The following is a 6664-nucleotide window of genomic DNA, read 5'->3' as shown; positions in this document are numbered from 1 at the left end:
GCTTCCCCACTCAGGGAGGGTGGGGTTACACCTTGATTTTGTCAACTCTAGCCTTGGGAGAGCTTAAGCACAGCCACTGCCTTCGCACAGAGCTGCAGGGAGGGGAGAACCAAGTGCCGGGCTTGCGAACCCAGCCTGCATTTCATGAGCATTAGGAAGACCGGTTCCCTGGGGGCAGCTTCTCCTGTCGCTGCCTTCTGCTGGGTGTCTGACTCCGGCTGCTGGCACTGCAAGGGGCGCAGGGTGAGATGGGAGCCAGCGTCTCATGCAGTACAGCAAACCGCCACAGGATGGCGCCAAAAGCCAAGAGATGGGACCAGGCACAAGGGCTGTGATTTAGTGACGCTAGGTGGCTTGGAGAATTGTCCCTTGCAGCCCGTAACGCTTTGCTCAATCGAGGGGGCCTGTTTCCATCACTCTGAGCTGCTCGTTTAGGAAAGCTGAATTCAAACTGGAACAGGTGCAAAGAAGGGCAACTTGGAAGGACATCAGAGGAAGACACCCTGCCTTAGGAGAGGAAACACAAGGAGCTTGGCTTGATCTGCCTAACTAAACAAAGGCTGAGGGGAGATGTGATTGCTCTCTCTAAATACATCAGAGGGATACAGGGAGGGAGAGGATTTATTTAAGGTAAGCGCCGATGTTGACACAATAACAAATGGCTATAAACTGGCCATCAGCTAGTTTAAGCTTGAAATTAGAGGAAGGTTTTTTTTAGCCATCAGAAGAGTGAAGTTCTGGAACAGCCTTCCAAGAGGAGCAGTGGGGGCAAAAAAACCCTAACTGGCTTCATGACTGAGCTTGATATGTCTATGGAGGGGGTGGTAGGATGAGACTGCCTACAATGGCATATAGCTGATCTGCAACTCCTAGCAGCAAATATCCCCAATGGCCAATGATGGGACACTAGGTGGAGAGGGCTCTGAGTTACTACAGAGAATTCTGTTCCAGATGTCTGGCTGGTGGGTCTTGCCCACATGCTCAGGGTCTAACTGATTGCTATATTTGGGGTCAGGAAAAAATTTTCCTCCCGGTCAGTGTGGCAGAGACCCAGAGGGTTTTCGCCTTCCTCTGCAGCATGGAGCACGGGTCACTTGATGATTTGAACTAGAGAAGTGGTCCCCAAACTGTGGGGTGTGTCCCCCTAAGGGGGTAAGAGGCACATTCGGGAGAGAAGCACAGCAGAGCTCAGGCCAGCCCCCACGGGGGGTAGGGAGGGAGTGCCACATAGCCTTACTCTGCCCCCAGAGCACCTCCACCCTGTGACACTCAGTATCTCAGGGGAACACTCTGCACCCCCATGTTCAGCCTTATCATATGATTGTGTGGTATCCAGTGCAAAGTCTGTCATGTGGGTGTCTTCAGAAAATTCATGATGCACTGAGCATTGTAGTTATAGTGATGTTATAGGTTGTAATTTCATGTATATAGTTATGAGGCTGAAAATGTGTCCTCATGGCTTAAAACAAGCTCAAGCAAAAACTCTCCAAGAGCAGAGGCCCAGGCAAAACTCTCCAAGAGCAGAGGGGCAGTTCACACCTCCTCAGGGCATGGATGGGACAAACCCAGCCCAGCCTCACAGGAACAAAGGACATTGGCCTAGGCAGCAACAAAGGATCTGTTGGATTCTCGAGTGAGTCACCCCCCTTCCTTTGGTTGGTTTGGGACTACAATGAGGTAATGCTCACCTGACTCTGAAGGGGGGGGGGCAAAGCCAAGAGGGAAGAAAACCATTCCTGCCCATCCTAATAGCCATTGATGGACCTATTTTCCATGAATCTATCTAGCTCCCTTTTGAACCCCGTTACAGTATTGGCCTTCACAACACCCTCTGGCAAGGAGTTCCAGAGGTTGACAGTGTGTTGCGTGAAAAAATACTTTCTTGTGTTTGTTTTTAAACTGGCTACCTATTAATTTCATTTGGTGGCCCCTTGTTCTTGTATTATGAGAAGGAGTAAATAACACTTCCTTATTTACTTTCTCTATACCACTTATGATTTTATAGATCTTTTTCATATCCCTGCTTAGTCGCCTCTTTTCCAAGCTGAAAAGTCCCAGTCTTATTAATCTCTCCTCATATGGAAGCAGTTCCATACCCCTAATCATTTTTGTTGCCCTTTTCTGAACCTTTTCCAATTCCAATATATCTTTTTTGAGATGGGATGACCACATCTGCACACAGTATCCAAGGTGTGGGCGAACCATGGATTTATACAGCGGCAACATATTCTCTGTCTTATTCTCTATCCCTTTCTTGATTCCCAACATTCTGTTCGCTTTTTTGACTGCCGCTGCACATTGAGTGGATGTTTTCAGAGAACTGACTCCAAGATCTCTTTCTTGAGTGGTAACAGCTAATTTAGACCCCATCATTGTACATGTATAGTTGGGATTATGCTTTCCAGTGTGCATTACTTTGCATTTATCAACATTAAATTTCATCTGCCATTTTGTTACCCAGTCACCCAGTTTCGTGAGATCCTTTTGTAGCTCTTCACAGTCTGCCTGTGACTTACTATCTTGAGTAGTTTTGTATCATCTGCAAATTTTGCCAGCTCACTGTTTACCTCTTTTTACAGATCGTTTATGAATGTTAAATAGGACTGGGCCCAGTACAGATCCCTGGGGGACATCACTATTTACCTCTCTCCATTCTGAAAACTGACCATTTATTCTTACCCTTTGTTTCCTATCTTTTAACCAGTTACCAATCCATGAGAGAACCTTCCCTCTTATCCCATGACTGCTTCTTTTGCTTAAGAGCCTTTGGTGAGGGACCTTGTCAAAGGCTGAAAATCTAAATACACCATATCCACTGGATCTCCTTTGTCCGCATTCTTGTTGACCCCCTCAAAGTATTCTAGTAGATTGGTGAAGCATGATTCCCCTTTACAAAAACCATGTTGACTATTTCCCAACAAATTATGTTCATCTATGTGTCTGACAATTTTCTTCTTTATGATAGTTTCAACCAGTTTGCCTGGTACTGAAGTCAGGCTTACTGGCTCCAGCCCAGAAGTCTGAGCTGAGCAGGAACGGTGTGACTGGACAGAAAGAAAATGGAAGTGAAGGCCATTGCACCCACCTCCCCAGCCCATGTTGTTAAAGACCTACACATCTTCATTTATACATCTCCTGCAGTCCTCTAGGCATCTGCTCCCTCCTGCACCATTTACTCAACGCTGTTAACTCATTGTAATCGGATCCTTCCCCCTCCTACCTTACACATAATGAGGAGCATTAGCAAAGTTAACCACACTTTAGAAAATCTAGCTAGTGGCATCCTCAGAGCAATCTGCTCCGGCTCTCTGCAGACTCCAGCAGCATTGTCGCTGCAGTCACACTTCAGCCATCTCACCTTCTCTGAGCCATTGGCTCAGGCTATCTGCAAACTCTGGCAGAGGTTGCTGCAGCAGTCACACTCAGATCATCAGAACAGTAAGAAGGAGTTTTTGTTCTATAGGAAGTGGAGGTTCCAGAGAACAATTGAGAGGCTCCTGGTGGCCCCACCAACTCTTTCCTGACTTCCCCCCGGGGGCATTTTTCAGACTTCAGAAGACACAGGTCTAAGAACTTGACCTCAGGGCTGGAAGCTATGGGTTGCCGTGCTCCAATCCCAGTCCTGCCGCTGAGTCACTTGTGTGACCTTGCACACAGCCAACGCATCCCCATTTGTAAAATGGGGTTACCTACCCTTCTCGCAGGAGTCCAAGCTCAATAAATATTCAGAGCTAGTGAAAGAAGTAACTGGGGATGGTTGAAACTTTTCCACCAACTTTTCTGTTTTTTGACAGAAAATTAAGCTGTTGACTAACCAAAATTTTTCCACAAATAGTACCCATTTCCCATGGAAAAAAATTGAGTTTTTGTTTAAAAAAAAGAAAAAAAAAGAAAAACAACACCCCAAAACACAAACATTTTGATTCCAAAGCAGTGCCTTTTTCTCTCCTTCTCCTCTTTGGGCTGGGCTCCCTAGCTGAACTATATTTCCCATGAAGCCTCAAGCCCAAATCCCTCATGTACCGCCCCTTCACCATGAAGGGATGCCATGGTGCATCATAGGAGATGTAGTCCCCTGACAGCACTCCACCCTGAGAGAATGGCAGAATGAGCCATTTGAACTACAACTCCGATAAGGCAGCGTGGCAGCATTTCAGAATCAAAACATTTCAGCATTTGATGGTTTTTGCTGTAAACTCAACATTTTAGTGGAGAATTTCAACCCCCCCCCGCCCATCAAACAGAAAAAATAAAAATTCTGAGCCGCTCTCCCAGTACTATAAGTAGGTAAACAGGCTGAAGAGACCTGAATGGCACTGGATTCGACACACAAAACAGTGAAAATCAAATATTCAACATGGTTGGAATCTCCCATATTCAGACACCTCTCTGAGAGACGCCCTTCAAAGCCGCTCCTCCTGCTTAATGCACATGTGTGGATCCTAGATTCTAAGCTGTAATCAGCTACGCTGACCTCCTGTGTAACACAGGTCAGAGAACTGCCTCCAAATCATTCCTAGAGCAGAGCTTGTAGGAAAACATCCAATTTTGATTTAAAAATGGCCAGTGATGAAGAATCCACCATGCCCCTTGTTAAGTTGTTCCAGTGGTTAATTGCCCTCAAGGTTAAAAAGTTATACTTCATGTGTGGTTATCTCCTCAGTTCATCATACAGCAACTGTTTTGGCATTCCAGTGTCATCCATCCTCAACGCATGACCAGCCCAGAGCAACTGACATGATGCACGTGGCTTCTGTCCCTGCAGGGCGGCTGCATTCAAGAACCTCGTTATCGAGAACTTTATCCTTCCAGTTGATGCAAAGCATGCCACACAGATGTTGTAAAGGTACTTACACACTGTGATCAAGACACCCCTTAACCTTCTCTGTTAAGCTATACATTCTGAGCCCCTTGCATCCTGTTTGAAGCAGCAAAGCCAACAGGGCATCTCCAGAGAAGTAATTTATCGTGCCTGTTTCTGCTAGTCAAAGATATAGCACAGATTTCCTTTCTGCTGCAGATTGCAACTTCCTTAACACCCACAACAGCCATAGCTCCTGCACTAGTTGATCTCTCCAAGTCCCTTTCACTGTACATTTCTAGGATTCTGTGATGATTATTAAATTCCAGTAAAGCAGGGATTGCAGAGGCTGAAATCAGGGCCCCACTGTCTAGCCACTCCCTGCCCCCAGGAGTTTAGAGTCAAGTAGAGATAGTGGGAAATTTTTCAAGGATTTTTTAAAAATTATTTTTGGCCAAAAACTGTCAGTTCATTGACACCAAAACTGTTTGCAGAACAGTGTCAGTACTGACTCGTTTCCCAACTCAAAAAACCGTCGAGAAAAAAGTTTTGAAGTTGTCCAACATCCCCCGGTTGTTTTCAAAATTAAAAGTATCAGGTTCACCTTTGGAAAGATCCTTCATGTTTTAAAATTTAATGTAATTTGTGCTAAAAAAGAAAAGAAAAAGAATCAAAATTGAACAAAACATTTCAAAATGGAGAAAAAAATATTTCAATTGACCCAAACAGATTCTCTTCCCCGCATTTTCCTTTGAAAAAGTTGACAGACATTTTGGCTCCATTTGGGATGAAGAACCAAATTGAAATGTTGGAAATTCTCCCAGGCTGGGAAGACCATTTCCTGGCTGGCCCTACAGCCTACAAAACCAAGACAAAGGCAGGGACGGGAAGAACACATGGTTACGCTCCAGTTCTAACTCTAGTTAAGGAATGGTTTGAGGACAGGTCCCTGCCCTGTGTTACACAGGGCAGAAAAGATGGTCACAATGTTCCCTACTGGCCTTGGAATCTGAGTCACCTCAGTGTCATTGATGGGGAACAGCAACCCAACCCCCAAAGGATTCCTGAAATCAATGGAATTTAGGCACCTAAGTACCTTTAGGGATCTGGGCCTAAATAATTTGGGGAGAGAAAGTGTGTGGCACAACTGAAGCCAGAGCTGCTGAATCTCAGTCCAATGTCTTTGCCATGAGGCCTCCCCTTGTTCCATGCATGGCTTTATCTCCATGGGCAAAATGCAGGACCATCATTCTCCACAGATGGTGAGATCAGTTAAGGAGAGGACAGACCATCCCACTCATCATTTGGGCCAGGGCTTCTGGAGATAAGGGCCTATCAATAGGCTACGCCCGTAAAAACCAGAGTAGGAAAGCACCCGTCCCTCAAATGACAGCACTGATCTGCACCAAACCTTGTGCTAGTGCCCGGTGCCAGTTCCAGGTGAGACAACTACGTTTAAGAAGTTGTTAGACGTTCCATCTGGCTCTGTGAACTGGCCCACATCACACAACACGTACCGGGGAGGTCCATGGGTGTGGGCTGTGAACCCATCATAGTTGTCATGCCTGGGGCAATGCTCAATGGAGAGGTGCCAGTAAGAGCACCTGAGCCACACCTGCACTAAGGCTTCAACTCACAACCTATCCAAAAGCTGCTCTGGGGTGAATTACATGGCCGAGTTTTCCTTAGCATAGGCCACACCTGTCCCTGAGTGCAGAGCAACAATGGGGTGGATATTCCTGACCACAGTCAGCTCACCTAGCCTTAGAAAGAAACTGTATTTCCAGGGCCAGGTCCCAGCTGGGGTCAATGGGCCATGGCTCCACCGGGGTCAATAAAGCTGATTTACTGCAGCTGAGTCTC

This window comes from Lepidochelys olivacea (assembly GCF_965140295.1).
Source record: "Lepidochelys olivacea isolate rLepOli2 genome assembly, chromosome: 6".
Taxonomy (NCBI): domain Eukaryota; kingdom Metazoa; phylum Chordata; order Testudines; family Cheloniidae; genus Lepidochelys; species Lepidochelys olivacea.
Note: the sequence above shows the minus strand (reverse complement) of the source record.